This window comes from Lynx canadensis, chromosome D4, assembly GCF_007474595.2.
Source record: "Lynx canadensis isolate LIC74 chromosome D4, mLynCan4.pri.v2, whole genome shotgun sequence".
Taxonomy (NCBI): Eukaryota; Metazoa; Chordata; class Mammalia; order Carnivora; family Felidae; genus Lynx; species Lynx canadensis.
The window spans coordinates 32195064-32217106 of record NC_044315.2 but is presented as its reverse complement, the minus strand read 5'-3'; the positions used below and the strand labels follow the sequence as shown (position 1 = coordinate 32217106).

The following is a 22043-nucleotide window of genomic DNA, read 5'->3' as shown; positions in this document are numbered from 1 at the left end:
AAGGCACTGTGGGGGCGCCTGGGTGGCGCAGTCGGTTAAGCGTCCGACTTCAGCCAGGTCACGATCTCACGGTCCGTGAGTTCGAGCCCCGCGTCGGGCTCTGGGCTGATGGCTCAGAGCCTGGAGCCTGTTTCCGATTCTGTGTCTCCCTCTCTCTCTGCCCCTCCCCTGTTCATGCTCTGTCTCTCTCTGTCCCAAAAATAAATAAACGTGGAAAAAAAAAATTAAAAAAAAAAAAGAAGGCACTGTGAGTGAGATGTTAATTCTGATAACTTGAATTCATTTCTGCCTTAGGAAGATTTTTTTTCTCTTTAGCAACAGTTCCTTCTGTATCCTAGACAAGGGTCAAATTACAGTGGAGCTGGCAGTAGTGGTGGAGTGGAGGCAGCAGGGGTTGCGTGACCAGCTGGGTTTTTGAGATGCCTGCTGATATTTCTGAATCTGGTAGGCATGATTGCAAAGGAGAGCTGGGCAAATACCAAGTTAGATGCAGACTACCCACTTTAAGTCCTCTACTGTGGAGTCTGTTCATTACCAACAGAGTACTGTGAATATATGCCTGATGTCGCTAAATGTGAACAGTGGTTAGAGAAGAATTTTCCAAATGAGTTTGCAAAACTTAACTATAGAAAATTCACCCAAACAAGAGGCTGGAACTAGTGAGGGTCAAGGCACACCAGGGGAAGAAGAAGAGAAGAAAAAGCAGAAGACAGGTGGAAGGGGTCAAATAAAGCAAAAAAAGAAGAATGTACCACAAAAGGTTATGATAGCCAAAATTCCCAGAGCAAAGAAGAAATATGTAACAAGAGTATGTGGCCCTGCAACTTTTGAAATTGATCTAAAAGAAGTACAAAGATTTTTTGCTCAAAAATTCTCCTGTGGTATCTCAGTAACAGGAGAGGATGAAATCATCATTCAGGAAGACTTTACAGATTACATCACTGATGTCATTCAGGAAATATGGCCGGAGGTGGTGAATGATGGTAGTATCGAAAATCTTGGAGAAGTAAAGAAGTGATTTTGAAAATTTGTCCCTATTTAATGATTTGAACTGAGAGTAGATATGGCCAAAGGGAGAGAGGCCTTTTAAAAATATATATATTTATCCTACAGTAAAACTGTAGACTACTCTCACCCTTGGCATTTTCACTGTTCTGTATAAGGCTGCGTGTTCTTTTAATTGCCAAAGTCTAAAAAACAGGGGAGACTGTCATGCTTGCGCATGAAATAGAATTTAGTCAAATAAAAATTTTTGGTCATTTAGTACTGACTTCTTCTCTTTTTAACTTTTTATTTTTGGAAAAACAGTACATTTTTTTGTGCAAAGCTTTTCTGTTTATTATCTTAAAATAATCATGATTTAATGAGTTAATTTTCTTAAAATAATCATGATTTAATTAAATCATGATTTGAAGCTGAGTAATGTTTTAAAGAATTTGAATTTTGGCTTAATCATCATTAATATTGTCTCCTTGCTTCTTTGGTGTGATAGTTTTGAGATGCTTGGGCATCTAATAGATTTGTGGTTGAATTTCCTTCACTGATACCAAGTTCACTTTGTGATCACAGTAAATTAATGTTGGTAGGAGTTGTTCACGTTCTGGAGATTATTTGGTAAAGTATACTAAAGCCTTAAAATCATCTGCAGTCTGACTCAGTAAGCTACTTAGTTGACATTATCCTAAAGATAGAATCATTCTTGCTTAAAACTGGGGGTGAGGATGTTCACCACAATGTTACTCATAAAAAAATTGCAACTGATGTAAATGAACAATTGAGAAACAGTTAGAGAATGATCATGTACCATATGGTAAATTATTCATATATTTTTAAATATTTTCCAAGAATACTTTGGAAACATGTTTGGTAATGTTAAATAGGGGGGAAGACCCCAAATCCATTTTATACATTACTATCACCATTGTTTTGAGTGAAAGGCCATTCAGAGATGCTGTGAGTTCTTGTTCTAGCTATAAATTCTGAAAATAAAATTCTACCCAATTGGAAAGAATATACATCCATGCTCTCTCTCTATATATATAGGTAGTCTGAGAAATAGCAATTGAAATAAGTCTTTCTCACAAGAGAAACAGTGACAATGAATTTTAATGAATGCACTAAATGAACTTAAACTTTGCACTTAATAAAGGTCTCAAGTCAGGTGCTACAAATTGAAAAGAAGACTCCTGGGGCGCCTGGGTGGCGCAGTCGGTTAAGCGTCCGACTTCAGCCAGGTCACGATCTCGCGGTCCGGGAGTTCGAGCCCCGCGTCGGGCTCTGGGCTGATGGCTCAGAGCCTGGAGCCTGTTTCCGATTCTGTGTCTCCCTCTCTCTCTGCCCCTCCCCTGTTCATGTTCTGTCTCTCTCTGTCCCAAAAATAAATAAACGTTGAAAAAAAAAAAAAATTAAAAAAAAAAAATAAATAAATAAAAAATAAAAAGAAGACTCCTGGTATTTTAAATTGCTATAGACACCTTTAAGAAATTTAGAACCCATTGTTTATTGCCCTACAAATTACAACCTTGAATGAATAAGTGGTGTTTTTCTTAAATACTTAAAATCTTAGGGGCGCCTGGGTGGCGCAGTCGGTTGAGCGTCCGACTTCAGCCAGGTCACGATCTCACGGTCCGTGAGTTCGAGCCCCGCGTCGGGCTCTGTGCTGACGGCTCAGAGCCTGGAGCCTGTTTCCGATTCTGTGTCTCCCTCTCTCTCTGCCCCTCCCCCGTTCATGCTCTGTCTCTCTCTGTCCCAAAAATAAATAAAAAAACGTTGAAAAAAAAAAAATACTTAAAATCTTAGAAAAAATGTGTAATAAAGATAAATTAAGAAAATGAAATTCTGTATTAACTGTGAATTTTACTAAATATGAGTATCTAATGAAGCAAATTTATCCATCAAGACCATTTGATATGTATTGTGTGTGTATTCTGTTGGTGCTAGAAGGTATCTATGTACCTGTATCAACCATGTGACTTCATGTAAAGATTCTCAATGTTCACAGTTCTTGGCAAATGCAGTTTTAATACATATAAAGCCAGCAGTGGATGTTACTGCAGGATAATGGAGGATTAAAATTGTCCTTGTGTAAAAAAAAAAAAAAAAAATTTAGTGGACTTTGTTACAGAATGGCAATGTTATCTTCTTGTTTTGTATTAATTTTCCAGATATTGAATTCTCTGCTTTTACTGTTTTATTTCAACTAATTGTTCCTGACCTTTCTCATTCTGCCATCTGATCATAGGGTACGTTAGTTTCCTAGGGCTATATAGTAAATACTACAGACTGGGTGGCTTAAAACAACAGAAATTTATTCTCTCACAGTTCTGGAGGCCATAAGTCAAACATTGAGGCATCAGCAAGGTCAAACCAACTCTAAAGTCTCTAGGGAAGAATCCTTCCTTGACTCTTCCAGCTTCTGGTGGTTGCTAGCAAATTTTGGCATTCTTGCCAGATGACAGCATCACTCCTATCTCTATCCGTCTTCCCTCTGTGTATATCTGTGTCCAAATTCCCCTCTCAGGACACCAGTTGCTCTAATCCAGCATAATCTCATTTTAACTTGACTACATCTGTAAAGACCCTATTTCCAAATAAAGTCACACTTACAAGTTCCAGGTGGACATGGATTTGGGAGATATACTATTCAACCTAGTACATAACATTTGTTTTTAGTTTCTTCATACTCTGCTTTAGGGTCTGTTTCTAGTTAAACCTGGAATAATCGCAATGAACAGGACTACTCTTTCAACTTCCTTCTGTGGTCTTCCAACTTCCATCTACAATCTATGATTTGTGAGTGGCTGGTATCACTTTATCTTGCCTAGTGAAGCATTTCTGTCTTCATGTTTAATAGAGCTTGGGCCCTGATTCTCTATTGCTTATTTCAGTATATACATAAAGTTTTTTCATTACTTTTGTCCTCAGTTTCAGAATTCATCTCAAAATAACTGTTCCAATTCTCTTTGCAATTTTGTAATCAACAAATCTGTTCTTTCCTTTTGGAGACATCTTTTTTTTAATGTTTGTTTGCTTATTTATTTATTTTGAGAGAGAGAGACAGAGAGAGAAGGGGAGAGGCAAAGAGAGAGGGAGACAGAGAGTCCCAAGCAGGCTCTGTGCTGTCATCGCAGAGCCCAACGTGGGGCTCAAACTCACCAACCATGAGATCATGACCTGAGTCAAAAATCAGGAGTTGGATGCTTAACCGACTGAGCCACCTAGGCGCCCCACATTTGGAGACCTCTTATGATCTTCAAGGTTTTACTCAGCTCAATGTGGCTGGTTCATCCCAATTCTCTACTTTCTGTGGCAACTGCTCTATTTTCCAAAACCTGAATTTCTTGCCCCCTACTTTTGAAATAGCTCACATTTGATGGTTTCTTTAACAACTTTTGCTTCATTGATGTTGTGGTCTTAACGTGCTTCCCCCAAAAGTTCTTTTTTTTTTTTTAATTTTTTTTTCAACGTTTATTTATTTTTGGGACAGAGAGAGACAGAGCATGAACGGGGGAGGGGCAGAGAGAGAGGGAGACACAGAATAGGAAACAGGCTCCAGGCTCTGAGCCATCAGCCCAGAGCCCGACGCGGGGCTTGAACTCACGGACCGCGAGATCGTGACCTGGCTGAAGTCGGACGCTTAACCGACTGCGCCACCCAGGCGCCCCTCCCCCAAAAGTTCTTATGTTGAAATCCTAATGCCTGGTGTAGTGGTATTAGGAGGTAGGTCCTTTGGGAGGGGCTTATCCATGAGGTGGAGCCCTCATGAGTAGAACTAATGATCTTATAAGAGAGACCCCAGAGAGCTTGTTTGCCCCTTCCACTAAGAGAGGACACAGCACTAAAGCACAGTTGTAAACCAAGTGACCATATTGGCACTTTGATCTTGGACTTCCCAACTTCCAGAACTGTGAGAAATAAATTACTGTTGTTTATAAACTAGCCAGTCTGTGGTATTTTCTTATGGCATCCGGAATGGACTAAGACAATTAATGGCCATTTTTATTTTTATAAATTTTAGTGATTTCTTATGTTTTATCTTTCCAGAAATTTGTAACATTTTTCAGATTTCTTTACCACTTCTTTCTCAAAGTCCATCCTAAATTTATCTTCCTCTGTCTTATGCCTACTTTCTTAGAGTCCCGAGTACAATTTTAAGCCCAGCCTTCTTAATGAGTTGTAAAAAAAAAAAAAAAAAAAAGTGAGTTGTATTCTGAAGTATATTCTGAAGTGGTCATGAACCCAAGGATTTCTTTGTTCCTGTTATCATCTGTTAATGTTTGGACACATTCTTAGGAATTTCTGGGTTTTTTTTTTTTTCTTTCAAGTGAGGTTTATTTTCAACAATTTGAAGTTTAGTTATCTTACATAGTCTATTTTACACAGAAAGGAACTTTCTCCAGATTAAAATAATATATTCACCAATCTCCATCAAGGCCATGATAATGAGAGGCTTCAAGACCACTCCATGAACATCAGATCTAGGTATAAAAGCTACAGAAAGCATAGCCGAGGTTGATTGTTTTCTTTTTGGGCATTCTTCACCTTACCTAACTTCCTATTTAGGTGCCCTAGTGGCCAAATCTTCCTTAACTCAATTTTTGGGATGTTCCTCTGATAGTTCCAACATGGGACACCATTTCCCTCTATGTTTGACTCAGAAAAGGGTTCTTGAACTGCTACTCCTGTGAGGGTCTGTGGTCAAATGCAAACAGGTGGACAGGGGGCAGGACTAGGGGAAGGAGGAAAACATGTAAGTTGAGAGCTTGGGGTATGGCCTCCTCTTTGATCTCTAAGTGCTGTATCCTGTGTCCATCTACCACTACCACCCCTGCCACCCAACCCCAACCCCTCCCCACCCTCTGTCATCCCCATCTCCTCCTCCACCCTGGCATGGTCTGTAGCCTCCTCCCATTCTCCTGCTTCCTTCTACCCCTCCCCCTAGAACACATCCACTCTTTGAGTCTGTATGCCCAAACTTCCCTCATGGAAAATAAAGATTGCCTTACCCAGGAAAAAAAAAAAAAAAAAAAAAAGGCCTTATTTTCAATAGAACAAACACTGGGAGGCCTTGGTTTTTCTTTTTCTAGTCTATCCAGTGCCAATTTACTTTGCTGTTACTTCCTGTTTATTGTTTTTCTCATTGTCAGCCATCCAGATATCGTTGGAAATAAGTCTATAGCATTTATTTATCTAATGTGAAATATAACACACATACTGAAAACTACACAGAACTTATATACCATTTAAATACTTATGGGGCGCCTGGGTGGCGCAGTCGGTTAAGCGTCCGACTTCAGCCAGGTCACGATCTCGCGGTCCGTGAGTTCGAGTCCCGCGTCGGGCTCTGGGCTGATGGCTCAGAGCCTGGAGCCTGTTTCCGATTCTGTGTCTCCCTCTCTCTCTGCCCCTCCCCCGTTCATGCTCTGTCTCTCTCTGTCCCAAAAAATAAATCAAAAACGTTGAAAAAAAAAAATTTAAATACTTATAAAATAGAAACACTTTAGACACTATCCAACACATACGCCTGTTCTGTAAGCACCCTACAACTGCCTCCCTCCCTCCAAGATCACAACTCACCCCTCTCCTCTGGAGAAATTCCACCCTGATTTCACCCTGAATCAATTTCTTGCTTTACTTTCTCCCCTCTTTAGTATCATTACCTTAATGTACCTTATCATACATAAACAGCACAGTTTGGTTGTAACTGTTACTGAAGATTACATATATGAATTATAGTCTATGTATTTTTTTGTCTTACTTATTTCTCTCAACATTGTGATACTTATCCATGTTGCATTTAACTGTAATTTGTTCCTTTTCATTAACATATAATTTTCATATATTTTATGAATATAGCATACTTTCTCCTGTTCATAGATAAAGGGATTATTTGTTTGTAGCTATCAAGAACATTCTTGTCCATGGATCCTGGGGCACAGGTGCTTATGTATCACTCAAGATCTTGTTAAGATGCAGAGTTTAATTCATATGATCTATAGTAAGGCCCAGAAATTTACACTTCTAACAAGTTGCTGGGAAATGCTGAGGTTTCTGGTGTATAGTCCGCAGTTGAGTAGCAAGGGTGAGTGTATAGCTGGGAGTAAAAGTGCTGGGTCCTAGAATATCTGTATATTCAATTTTTTAGAAAATGTCAAGCTGTTTGTAAAATTGTTGCATCTATTTACACTCTGTCCAGCAGTGTTTGAGTGTTCCTGTTGTTCACCATTCTTGCCAAACACTGGGTACTGTCAGATTCTTAATATTTGTCAATCAGAAGGGTGATTTAAATTTGCCTTTTCTGGATATTTATGAAATTAAAAGGCTTTGTTTATGATCCATTTAGATTTCCTCTTTTTGGAAAATATTTGAAGTTCCCTGCACCACCACCCCATTTTCTTTTCCTCATTGAAAAAACTGCTGTCCCTTTGACCACTGTTAGAGAGGAAAAACTTCCTCCACCCTTTTAAGTTCAGCAACTGGGGATCTGATAATTAAGGTTTATTCATAGGCATATGGTGTTAATAAAGGAGGAATCTAGCTCATTGAACAGTTAGTCAGAGGCTAACCTAATTTAGTAGAGAAAAACAGACTTTGTGGGAAGAATAAAGAGATTTACTTAAGAAAAACAAATGGGTTTTTAAAAAACATCTGGAAAGAACCTTTGTGATAGTTTGTTTATGCTGCTGTGAGTGGTTTTCCTTACTTTTCATGGCCATAAAACTCTTCTGGGAAAGGGATTTATAGTAGGTTTACTCTTGATTTCTCTCCTTGGGGTAGGCTGACCCTGACAGGGAAATTCTTGCAGCCTCACTTCCCAGAAGTTTCTGCTTTTAGTTAGATAAGGGAAGCTCTGAGAAGGCTTCTTTCTGCACGTATTGATTCTCAAATGTCTTCAGCTTAAAATAATCTTCATACTGACCTTGGGGTTCCAAATGGTCCCTATACCATCTTGTAAGTTTCCAAGTATTTTGTTTTCTTCTGGACCTTTATTTTTTAGTATTACCTTTTATAGTATCAGTGCTTTCAAAAGTAAGCATTTTAAATTATTTTTATTTAATTTATTAAAAAGAAAGGGATTTTCTGGTGTCCATTTTCAGTTGAATCAAATACTGGACACGTGGGGGCGCCTGGCTGGCTCAGTCAGAGGAGCATGCAACTCTCGATCTCAGAGTCATGAGTTCAAGCTCTACTTTGGCTGTAGAGATTACTTAAATAAATAAATAAATAATTTAAATAAATAAATAAAAAATACTAGACAGGTAAGCATTCTTATTTTAGCTGAATTGTTAGAGATGTTTTTCAGCAATCTAAGTGAGAATGAATCTTTCAAGCACAGCATATTTGTTAGTTTCTGAGATAAATTTCTTACCTTTCTAAAAAGAAAACACCTGGAGTTGGTGAAATCAAAAGCAAAACATCAGAACTTTTGCTTTTCCATTTTTCCTATGAATTTGTCTTGTTCTAGGGGGAAAAAACAAAACAGAGTCAGGGTAATGGATTCCTCTTATAGCTTTATAGTTCATTTAGAATTTTTAGAACCCACTAACGGTTTTCTATTTGTTTCCTTTTGCCAAATACCTTTCCCTTTTTGCCATAGCTGATAGAAGCTCGACTGAAATATGCTCCATCACAGCAAATGAATTAAGCTTGGCAGAAAATTTTCCTTTCAATTTTCTCAATCATATTGAATACATTATCTCTGCTGCAGGTCCTTTTATTAAGAAGCAGCATGTATACTTGGGTACCTGTCTCACTCAGTCATTTAAGCTTCTGACTTTGGTTCAGGTCATGATCTCCCAATTCATGAGTTCAGGCCCCATGAGTGCTGACAGCTCAGAATCTGGAGCCTGCTTCTGATTCTGTGTCTCCCTCTCTCTCTGCCCCTCCCATGCATGTGCTCTTTCTCTCAAAAATAAACATTAAAAATTAAAAAAAAAAAAAGAACTAAAAATACATTAAAAATTCATGAATAAAACAAATCAATAGAAAAATTGACAACAGTTTACACTGAGTTCCCAGAAAAGAAAAAATATACATGGCTCTTAAATATAAGATGCTCATTTCCCAAGAGAAATGAAAATTAAAAATATTATGTGATATCATGACAATCTATCAAGTCATCAAATGAAATAAGTATGCTAACATTTTGTTGATAAGACTATCGGAAAATATATACACATTGGTAGTGGAAATTCAATTAGTATGGTGCTTACAGAAGGCAGTTGGCATTTATCTATCAAAATTTCAAATACATATAACTTTTAACACAGAAATGGTCTTTTAGGAATTTGTATCATCATAAATTTGCACAACAACAATTTTTTTCATTACAGCATTGTTCATAATAGACAATCCCAAATGGCTATCAATAGGGGACTGGTTATAAAAAATAAAAAAAAAAAAAACCACATAGTATAGCCATACCATGGAATCTGTACAGCTGTACAAAAAGTGATAACATTGTATATGCGTATGAATCTCAAAAAGGTTTTATTTTGTATTTATTTTTTTTAATTTTTTTTAATGTTTATTTATTTCTGAGACAGAGAGAGACAGAGCATGAGTGGGGGAGGGGCAGAGAGAGAGGGGGACACAGAATCTGAAGCAGGCTCCAGGCTCTGGGCTGTCAGCAGAGCCCGACACGGGGCTCGAAACTCAGACTGCGAGATCATGACCTGAGCCGAAGCTGGACACTCAATTGACTGAGCCACCCAGGCGCCCCTCAAAAATGTTTTTAAATGAAAAAAAAGTAGGATGCAGAACATTATGTATATTAGGCTACTCTTTGTGTGTAAAAAAAAGAAAGTAGGAAAATAAGTGTATTTGTATTTCCTTGGCTCCCAACTAGTTGTCTAGCCAACTAGCATAAACTACCATAACCTCCCAACTAGTTGTCTTTGGGATGGGGTACATTGGAAATTGAGCAAATAGGCTGTAAGGATGTGAAACAGATTTTTCACTATATACTTTTCTACATTTTAATTTTTTAATGATATGACTAAAAGACTTTTACCAAACTTATCTTAAAGATAGACTGGATTTTTAGGGGCACCTGGGTGACTCAGTCAGTTGAGCATCTGACTTCAGCTCAGGTCATGATCTCACGGTTTGTGGGTTCGAGCCCCATGTCAGGCTCTGTGCTGACAGCTCAGAGCCTGCTTCAGATTCTGTGTATTACCAGCATTACCTTGATCCCAAAACCAGACAAAGACCCCACTAAAAAGGAGAATTATGGACCATTTCCCTGATAAAGACAGATGCAAAAATTCTCAACATGGTACTAGCAAATTGAATCCAATAATACATTAAAATAATTATTCACCATGATCAAGTGGGGTTTATTCCTGGACTGCAGGAATGGTTCAATATCCACAAATCAATCAATGTGATAAATAACATTAATAAAAGGATAATAACCACATGATCCTCTCAATGGATGCAGAAAAAGCATTTAAGAAAATACAGCATCCTTTCTGGATAAAAACCCTCAACAAAGTCAACAAAGTAGGGATAGAAGGAACAAACCTCAACATCATAAAGGCCATATACGAAAGACCCACAGCTAATGTCATCCTCAATGGGGAAAAACAGAGCTTTCCTCCTAAGGTCAGGAATACGACAGGAGGGTCACCTGGGTGGCTCAGTTGCTCAAGTGTCCAGCTTCGGCTCAGGTCATAATCTCATGGTTCATGAGTCTGAGCCCTGCATTGGGGCCTAGTGGGCCCAGCTCAGAGTCTGGAGCCCACTTTGGATTCTGTGTCTCCTTCTCTCTCTGCCCAGCCCCCGTTTGCATTCATTCTCTCTCTCTCTCTCTCTCTCTCTCTCTCTCTCTCTCTCTCTCTCAAAAATAAATAAACAGTAAAAATATATATATTTTTAAAAAAGGAATATGACAGATATGTCCACTCTCACCACTGTTGCTCAACATAGTACTGGAAGTCCTAGAGTCAGCAATCAGACAACAAAAAGAAATAAACGGCATCCAAATCAGTATGAAAGAAGTCAAACTTTCACTCTCTACGTGGAAAACCTGAAAGACTCCACCAAAAGACTGCTAGAACTGATCCATGATTTTAGCAAAGTTGCAGGATATAAAATCAATGTACAGAAAGCTGTGGCCATTTCTATACACCAATAATGAAGCAGCAGCAGGAGAAATCAAGGAATTAATCCCATTTACAACTGTACCAAGAACCATAAAATACCTAGGAATAAACTTAACCAAAGAGGTAAAATATCTGTATCTGGAAACTATAGAAAGTTTATGAAAGAAATTGAAGAAGACACAAATGGAAAAACATTCCATGCCTCTGGATTAGAAGAACAAATATTGTTAAAATGTCAATGCTATCCAAAGCAATCTACACATTCAGCTAATCCCTATCAAAATAACACCATCATTCTTCACAGAGCTAGAAAAAACAATTCTAAAACTTGAATGGAACCAGAAAAGACCCCGAAGAGCCAAAGTAATGTTGAAAAACAAAACCAAAACTGGAGGCATCACAATTCTGGACTTCAAGCTGTATTACAAAGCTGTAATCAAGACAGTATGGTACTGGCACAAAAACAGACATAGATCAATGGAACAAAATAGAGAATAGAGAACCCGGAAATGGATACAGAAATGTATGGCCAACTACTCTTCCAAAAAGCAGGAAAGAATAGCCAACGGATAAATGACAGTCTCTTCAGCAAACAGTAATCTACAGAAGAAAGAACCTGGAACAATTTCTAACACCATACACAAAAATAAACTCAAAATGGATGAAAGACCTAAATGTAAGGAAACCACCAAAATCCTAGAGGAGAAAACAGGCAACAACCTCTCTGCCCTTGGCCACAGCAACTTCTTACTAGACATGTCTCTGGAGGCAAAGGAAACAAAAGTAAAAATGAGCTATTGGGACCTCATCCAGATAAAAGGCTTTTGCACAGCAAAGGAAACAATAAAACTAAAAGGCAACCAACTGAATGGTAGAAGATATTTGCAAATGACAGACAAAGGGTTAGTATCCAAAATCTGTAAAGAAATGTATCAAACTCAACACCCACAAAACAAATAATCCAGTGAAGAAATGGGTAGAAGATATGAACAGACACTTTTCTGAAGATTACTTCTAGATGGCTAACAGACACATGAAGATGCTTAACATCACTCATCATCAGGGTAATACAAACCAAAACCATGAGATACCATCTCACACCTGTGAGAATGGCTAAAATTAACAACTTAGGAAACAACCAAAGCTAGAGAGGAGGAAGAGAAAGGGGGACACTTCTGCACTGTTGGTGGGAATGCAAACTGGTGCAGCTGCTCTGGAAAATACTATGGAAATCCCTCAAATAATTAAAAATAGAGCTACCCTGCAACCCAGCAATTGTAATACTAGGTATTTATCCAAAGGATACAGGTATGCTGTTTCGGAGGGGCACATACATCCCAATGTTTATAGCAGCACTATCAACAATAGCCAAATTATGGAAAGAGCCCAAATGTCCAATGACTGAATGAGTGCATGTAGAAAGTGTGGTGTGTGTACACAATGGAATATTACAATCAAAATGAATGAAATCTTGCCATTTGCTACAACCTGGTTGGAACTAGAACATACTATGCTAAGTGAAATAAGTTAAAGACAAATATATGATTTCACTCATATGGGAATTTAAGAAGCAAAACAGATGAACATACAGGCAAGAAAAATAAGATAAAAACAGAGAGGGAGGCAAAACATAAGACTCTTAAATACAAAATCTGAGGGTTGCTGGGAGGGGGGTGGGGGCATGATGGGCATTAAGGAGGGTACTGTTGAGATGAGCAGTAGGTGTTATGCGTAATGAATCACTAAATTCTACTCCTGAAACCATTATTACACTATTTTTTAACTAGCTTGGAATTAAATAAAATTTTAAAAATGTTATCATGTCAAATCAAGTCAAATACCATGAAAAGATGGGGGATGCCAAATACAATGGTAAACACCTAAAGATGGCAACGGTAGATTAGTCCTAGCACCATGAGATTAGGATGGAAATCACGGACAAGACAGAAGGTATTTCCTGAACTGGGTAGCTAAAAATCTAAAACAAACAAACAAACAAAAACAGGCCAACTTAGATTTACATTAGTGGAAGAGAGGGTGGATTGTGGTTCTCCTGAGTGAGGGAATACATTCGTGTGGCGTAGGCTCACACCCAGGATAACCCAATGGAAAGGGAAGATGACAGCGACATAGCCGCATCACGGGTCACTAGCACGCGCGCTCCCCACTCGAGTTCTGGCTCTGAGAGAACACCCAACGCAGGACCGATTCCCCAGCTGCGCCGCCCTGCCCACTGCACCCTTACTTCAACCCTGGGGTGGGGGTGGGGGCGACCTCTATAGTATCAGCAGATGAGGGTGAACAACTACCCTTGGTCGCCAGCTTCCGGACCACCTTCTCAAGAGCCCAAAGAAGCGCGCCTTTCCGACTCCGGAGGAAGAAATGGTGAACGAGGTGTTCAGGAGACAAAGCTGGCGGCAGTCGTATGCTGCGCATGCGCTACTAACGGGGAAACCAAAGTGGGAAAAGAGGCGGTAAAGACATTCGCCCCCTAGAGGCTAGTAGTCTCCAAAGTCGCAAGCGACGTGGCAGTCACGTGACAGGTGAGCCAGAAGTCTGTCATATGACACACACGCACACACACGCCTCAGTAAAGGGACCAGTGGGAGAGTAGCAGTGAGTCACGTGAGTCTCTGATAGGTTTCAGGCCCTGGGCCAGGTTCTGTTACCTTCAGCGTCACCGAAAACCGGCGCCATCCTCTAGCATTTTCTTGTTCCTCTAAGATGGGACGGCCCCCGTTCTTAATAGAGGGGAGAGATTTTGAGCAGGCGGAATGAACAGGTGCATACGTCACTGTGGAGAACCCCTTACTGACGCACTAAGCCCCCAGGGTATGGACAAGTGTCCCACAATGCAATACGGCTCGTTGCGGTCTTATGGGTATTCGGCTGCGTGGTGACGTCAGAACGCGGCTTCCGCAGAAGGGGTTTTGAGGCCCCGCTGCGCCCGACGTGGTTACACCGTCACTTCCTAGACGGAAGTGACTTGTTTTGTGCGCATTTTCCTGTGTTGTGGCTTCAGTTTTCTGCAGTCGGCTTACCGGAATTGAGAAGTCCTGGGCCGGTACTTCTTTGCTTGCGTACAGGGAAATAGAAAACCGAAATCGTTTAAAAACAAATTGAAAAAGTAGTGCAAAGGCTACCCACAAAGAAGACTCCAGACTACCCTGATTTCCTTGGAAAGTTAAACCAAACATATTACCAGGATAACTTTCCTGTCTTAATGAGATATTTACAAACTGGGGAAAGGGAGACAGTCACAGGGAACACTTCAACTTTTTATGAGGCACAGAATAACCCTGATGGGGAAACCTGACAGGCACCAAGTTAAAGGAAAATTATATTCCAGTTTTGCTCATGAATATAGATTCAAAAATCCTTAAAATATTAACTAAATCCAGGATTGTATAGAAAGAACAATACATTACAAGCAAGTTAGGTTGTTTTAACATCAAAATTCAAGGTACTAATGGTTAATGTGGAGAATGTCCTCTAAAAAAAATGTAGATGAAACACTTATTTATGAGAAATGTTCATGAAAAACCAGGAATAACGGGGAAATTAACATGATAATCTTCAAATTTTAAAGCTTTCTCTTCCTTACAATTTTTTGTTAACTAACCTGGGTTCTTTGACAATACAGAGTTTCCTCCAGTCTGGATTTTGCCAATTGCATGTATATGGAGCATTTCAACATGTTCCTCTCTCCTATTTCCTGCATTGGTAGTTGTGTTGTTTTATTTCTTTAAACATAGTAATCATAGTTCTTTTGTAATCTGTATCATAATTCTAATGTCTCAATTATTTTCTGGTTTATTTCTGCTGCCTGATATTTTTGCTGTGTGTTGTTTGTGGTGTCTAGTTTCCTTGTATGTTTACTTCTTATCCTTGAAAAACTATTTGTGAAGGAAAGTATTTGTGGCTTCTTGGGGGAAAAAAAATGATTTTTGTTTGCTCCTGCTAAGTGCCTTGAGGCTTTCTTAACGTTTATTTTTGAGAGAGAGAGAGAGACAGAGTGTGAGTGGGGGAAAGGGCAGAGATAGACGGAGACACAGAATCTGAAGCAGGTTCCATGCTCTGAGCTGTCAGCACAGAGCCCCAAATGGGGCTCAAACTCACAAAACGTGAGATCATGACCTGAGTCAAAGTTGGATGCTTGACCAACTGAGCCACCCAGGTGCCCCAGGGCTTTCTCAGTAAGACCTGTTTTCATGGATTGAGGTTCCTCAGGCTACAAATCTAAGCAGGAGGGAGCTGTGTGGTGGCCATATCTGCTCAAAAATGGGATAGGGAGAGATGCTTTTATTTTTTTTCTCCTATTATAGTCCATGTAAAAAACAACATTTTCTAAAGTTCTTGGGTACTGGTTCACCCTTATCCTTATGGTATAGCCTATGGAGTCCCAAACTAATATAGGAAGAGTCCACCTAATAGCATTTTCACCTTGGGTAGCCCTGGACCTTGTCTGCTCTTTCCATGCCCAGTGAACCTACTAAAAACAATGCTAGATGTCCCTGTCTAGAAAATGTCCTCAAGGCAAGAGTAGCTTTTGTGCTCTTGTACTCCACTTTCTGGGCTTCCACCTTTTCTTAGCTTTTGGCCTAATAGTTTTTACTATCTTGTCAGCAATTTTGTGCCTTGGAGGAATTTTTATATATGTATATAGTTCATTCAGCATCTTTATTCATTATCTATGGACATATTGGTCTGAATAACCTAGCCCATCATAAATGGAAATAGAAATTTAAGATTTAATTCATTTTCTTCATTCTCTTAACTTTTATGTCTCAAGACACCATACTGAATGTTACAATCTTGCATCACACTTTTTTTCTTGCCTGTGTGCTTTATAGGCTATTGCGTCATTTTCTTTTAACATTAAATTTTGATATGGAGATTGCTAACAGCCTGATTTACCCTATCCTTTATAGTTGACATGCTCTTTTTGTATGGATAAACCTTGAAAAAAAGGTTTTTTCAAGCCAAACTTGAAGAAAATTTATCATGGTGAGTCTCCCTCAGAAAATAAGGCAAAAAAAAAAAAAAAACACAACAAAACAAAACGAAAAACAAAACAAAAAACCTCCAGCTACCAAAGAGAATGCAGTAAATCAGCTACATTTCTATATATATCATCTATATATATATATATATATAGCATTCATATGCACAGATCTATGGCCAAAGATGCAAATATGGATAATTATGGACATTCATTATTTACTGAGTGCCTGCTATGTGCTTTTAACTGTACTATATAATTGATTTATAGCTTTGAACATAAGATAGAAGTTCTTGATCTCATGGAGCTCACAACCCAAAGAGCTAGATATTCAATAACTAAACAACTATTATTTAATTAGGTTCGTGATAAGTACAGCCATGACAAAGTACAGGGTATTATGAAAGTATAAAACAGAAAGACCTAACCTAGTTTGCAGTGTTTGGGTAGGTGTCAGTGAATAAGTCACAAATTAATTAGAGAGCTGAAGTATAAGGAGGAATTGGTCAGGTGGAAAGTTGTGGAGTGAGCCTTCTGGACAGAGGGAACATTATGTGCAAAGGTCCTGAGGCTGTACAAAGCTCAATGACTTCCAAGAGCAAAAAAAGTCAGTGCTACTGCAGCATTATGAACAAAGAGTTGCCAAGATGAATCTGGAGAGAGAAATAAGGCCCAGGTTATACAGGCTTTGTGAGCAGTATTAAAGAATTGTGACTTCTGGGAATGCAAGCTGGTGCAGCCACTCTGGAAAACAGTATGGAGGTTCCTCAAAAATTAAAAATAGAACTAACCTATGACTGAGCAATTGCACCACTAGGCATTTATCCATAGGATACAGGTGTGCCGTTTTGAAGGGACACATGCACCCCAGTATTACAGCAGCACTATCAACAATAGCCAAAGTATGGAAAGAGCCCAAATGTCCATTGATGGGTGAATGGATAAAGAAGATGTGGTATATATATACAATGGAGTATTACTCAGCAATCAAAAAGAATGAAATCTTGCCATTTGCATCTATGTGGATGGAACTGGAGGGTATTATGCTAAGTGAAATTAGTCAGAGAAAGACAAAAATCATATGACTTCACTCATATGAAGACTTTAAGAGACAAAACAGATGAACATAAGGGAAGGGAAACAAAAATAATATAAAAACAGGGAGGGGGACAAAACAGAAGAGACTCATAAGTATGGAGAACAAACTGAGGGTTACGGGAGGGGTTGTGAGGGGGGGGATGGGCTAAATGGGTAAGGGGCACTAAGGAATCTACTCCTGAAATCACTGTTGCACTATATGCTAACTAATTTGGATGTAAATTTAAAAAAAGAAAAGTAAAATTAAAAAAAATAATTGTGACTTCATCCTGGTAGTAGGGAACATTACTAGAAGTTTTTTAAGTTAGAGAGAGATTTTATCATACTTTTGTTTTTATAATACAATATCATTCTAGCTGCAAATGGAGGATTGGTATGGGCACAAGTAGAAATGAAGACTACAGTTAGGAGATAATTGTAGGTGTCTGACAAAACATGAAGTCATTTTAAACCATAGTGGTAATAGTAAAGATATAGGAAAGTGTATATATTCAGAAAACATTCAGAAAAGACCCTTGGGGTAATGAGACAGGTAAGATCTGATAAACTGATTGAGAGAGTTTCCAAGCTTTTCTGAAGAATTCAGAAATTCCTCTCACTTCCACCAAGAAAACAAAGCTCTGTATGATCTTTCTGGAATAAGGCTGTACTCTTTAGAAAGTGGTAAATATTGAAAGTTTGGTCAGTATGAAACTTAACAGGGGCAAACAGAGAAAGAGGGAGGAGGGAAATCCCTGTAAAAGTAGCTAAAAAAAGCATACAGCTTTGGGGGCTCATAGGGAAATCAGAGAAGTTAAGAGAGTTCCAACTGGGGACATACTCTCTGGACTTAGCATGTGGCTGTTAACACATGCTTCCCTTCCCTTTCATGGATCCCAAGTGTCATACTGATTTGTGGGATCTAGTATCACATGATCAGTCCCTCACCACTGTCACCATCATCTCTTCTGTGGCCTAGACATTCTCCTCCCTTTTGATTGAGCTGTATCTAGTTCCAGCCTCTAATTCTAAAGCACCATACCTTCTACCCTAATCAGATAAGACTGTTTCCTGGTTAATACCTACTGGTTATTAAGCATCTATCCCATGCCATCCACTTTACTCTGCATGGAAGCTACATTATTTCATTTAAACTTAAAAACCTTTTTTTAAGTTTATTTATTTATTCTGAGAGAGACAGAGAGAGAGAGAGAGAGGCGGACTGAGAGAGAGAGAGGGAGAGAGAATCCCAAGCAGGCTCCGCACTGATGGCGTGCAGTCTGATGCAGGGCTCAAATTCACAAACCCGTGAGATCATGACCTGAGCCGAGATCAAGAGTGACACTTAACCAACTGAGCCACCCAGACGCCCCACATTATTTCATTCAATCTTAACAACTTTGAGAGAGAAGTATTATTACTTTTTCCATTTTCAGGATGAGGGAAATGTGGAAACAGGGTCAAGGACCATAAGTACCTAGCCCAGGTGCACAATTCCAGTACTTAGCAGATCTGGGTTTCCAACCCTGGTCCACCACCCTCCAGAACCCTGACTTTACACGGTCTCTGGTTAATCTCTCCTTCATATTCTTAACCTCTGCCTGTGTTTGTGAGTCCAGTCTAAAAATATTACTTTATTTTCTAACACTTTCCTTTGTGTAAGCATTTAGTTTGTTATTCTTACATTTATTTTTTTTTTGAGAGAGAGAGAAAGAGAGAGAGACAGAGCACAAGTGGGGGAGGGGCAGAGAGAGAAGGAGACACAGAATCTGAAGCAGACTCCAGTCTCCAAGCTGGCATCACAGAGCCTGATGTGGTGCTCGAACTCACAAGCTGTGAGATCATGACCTGAGCTGAAGTCAGATGCTTAACCAACTGAGCCACCCGGGCACCCCTAGTTTGTTATTCTTAACTGGAGACTGCACCCTGATTTCTTCTAATTTTGTCATAACGGCACACAGGAAAGGCCAGAGGCCTGCCTCTGAGAAGGCAGTTTGTATCAATTTAACTTCATTTGGAACAGTAAAGACAAGAGGGCTTTTCTTGGGCAACTTTGGTGCTTAGTCTAATTGATCATTTATTATTTTCCTATTAAATCTTTGTACCCTGTGCTTTTTTCGACTGTTGATTAAAGCTCCTTCATAAGAGACTCTTAAAAACTGAGAACAAATGGAGGGTTGATGGGGGGTGGGAGGGAGGGGAGGGTGGGTGATGGGTATTGAGGAGGGCACCTTTTGGGATGAGCACTGGGTGTTGTATGGAAACCAATTTGACTATAAACTTCATATATTGAAAAAAATAAGGGCGCCTGGGTGGCGCAGTCGGTTAAGCGTCCGACTTCAGCCAGGTCACGATCTTGCGGTCTGTGAGTTCGAGCCCCGCGTCGGGCTCTGGGCTGATGGCTCAGAGCCTGGAGCCTGTTTCCGATTCTGTGTCTCCCTCTCTCTCTGCCCCTCCCCCGTTCAGCTCTGTCTCTCTCTGTCCCAAAAATAAATAAACGTTGAAAAAAAAAATTAAAAAAAAAAAAAAGAAAAAAATAAAAAAAAAGAAAGAAGAAAGGAAGGAAGGAAAGCAGGAAGGGAGAGAGAAAAGAAGGAAATAGATTTTTTTTTTTTTTACCTCATGTGATGGTAATAAAACATTAAAAAAGCATGAAAAAAAAAAAGCTCCTTTCTATTTTTACTGCTTATCTCTCTCTGAATGTTAACACAGTAACCTAACAATGTTAGGTTTAGGTATGTAGTTTTTTATCCCTGCATCATCTTGCAATAGTAAAAATCTGAACTAAACTAAATGTTCATATTGAGTCTGGTTAAATAAAATATTACCCATAAAATGGAACTCAATACAGGCACTAAAAAATTGAAGAATAATGTTTCTGTAATGGAAAATTGTTACCAATGTATCTCAGTTTAAAAAAATTAAAAAGACAGGGCACCTGGGTGGCTCAGTCGTTTGAGCGTTGGGCTCTTGATTTTGGCTCAGGTCATGATCTCACAGTTCATGAGTTGGAGCCCCGTGTTGGGCTCTGCAATGGCAGTGTGGAGCCTTCTTGTAATTCTCTCTCTCTCTCTCTCTCTCTCTCTCTCTCTCAAAATAAATAAGTAAACTTAAAAAAAAAAAAAAAACAGGCAACCAGGATACCTGTCAGTCAGAAGAGCATGCGACTCTAGGTCTCAGGGTGTGGTTGGAGGCCCATGTTGGGTGTAGAGATTACTAAAAATAAATAAACTTAAACATAAAAAGGCAACTGGGGTGCCTGGGTAGCTCAGTCAGTTGAGTGTCTGACTTCGGTTCAGGTCATGATCTCACGGTCTGTGGGTTCAAGCCCTGCATCAGGCTCTGTGCTAACAGCTCAGAGCCTGGAGCCTGCTTCGGATTCTGTGTCTCACTCTCTCTCTCTGTCCCTCCCCTGCTCGTGCTCTGTCTTTCTCTGTATCTCAAAAATAAATAAACATTTAAAAAACTTTAAAATTTTTTTTAATTTTTAATTAAAAATAAAATAAAAATAAAAAGGCAACCAAACTGCATATTTAACATATTGTTACTTTAAAATTATACAGAGGTGCCTGGCTGGCTCAGTCAATAGAAAGTGTGACTCTTGATCCTCTAGGTTGTGAGTTCTAGGCCCTGTTGAGTGTGGAAATTACTTTAAAAAATTTTTTTAAATATAATACATATACACGCATACACACATATTCACATATAGATTTAAAACTTTATTAAGAGAGGTTAAGTGATACAATTCTAGAGATTGGTGTGTTTGTTTGTTTTTTTTAATTTTTTTTTTTTTTTTTTTTTTTTAGAGAGAGCACATGAATGCTCAAGTGGAGGAGGGGCAGAGAGAGAGGGAGAATCCCAAGCAGGTTCTGCATTGAATGCACTTCTCATCTTGGGGCTGGAACTCACTAACCAACCTAACCTTATGACCTGAGCTGAAATTAAGAGTTGGACTCTTAACTGACTGAGCCAGCCTAGGCGCTCCTGATGTTGCTTTTTTTCTTTTTTTAAAAAAATGTTTATTTATTTTTGAGAGAGAGAGAGACAGAGCTCGAGAGTGGAGGGCCAGAGAGAGAGTGAGACACAGAATCTGAAGCAGGCTCCAGGCTCCAGGAGCCAAGCTGTCAACACAGAGTCCAATGTGGGGCTCGAACTCACAAACCATGAGATCATGACCTGAGCCGAAGTTGGACACTTAACCGATTGAGCCACCCAGGCGCCCCTCCTGGTGTTGCTTTTTAATTTTGTTTCCTCTTCTACTTAAAAAAATTTTTTTCAGCATTGAGCACAAGTTTATTTTTAATAAGAAGTAATTAAAAATGACATCTCCATGATTTCTTTAATTTTTTTAATGTCCATTTATTTATTTTAGGAGAGAAAGAGATAGAGAGCAGGGGAGGGGCAGAGAGAGAGACAGAGAATCCCAAGTATGCTCCGCACCTTCAGTGTGGAGCCTGATGCCAGACTCAAACCCATGAACCGGAAGATCATAACCTGAGCTAAAATTAGACGCTCAATCAACTGAGCCACCCAGGTGCCCCAAAATCTCCATGATTTCTCCAGTTTAGTTTCAGTTCTCATAATGATAAGAATATAGAAGGGTACCTGGCTGGCTCACTTGGTACAGCATCTGATTCTTTTGTTGTTTTTGTTGTTCTTTTTTTTTTTTTAATTTTTAATTTTATTTTTCTTTTTTTAAATTTACATCCAAATTAGTTAGCATATAGTGCAACAATGATTTCAGGAGTAGATTCCTTAGTGCCCCTTACCCATTTAGCCCATCCCCCCTCTACACCCCTTCCAGTAACCCTCTGTTTGTTCTCCATACTTATGAGTCTCTTCTGTTTTGTCCCCCTCCC

The 22043-nt window shown here is 39.2% G+C and overlaps 1 pseudogene; it reads left to right on the top strand.

Moving 5' to 3' along the window:
• Positions 1–407: 407 nt before the first annotated feature.
• LOC115499307 lies at positions 408–1018 on the top strand (annotated as a pseudogene).
• Positions 1019–22043: the final 21025 nt, after the last annotated feature.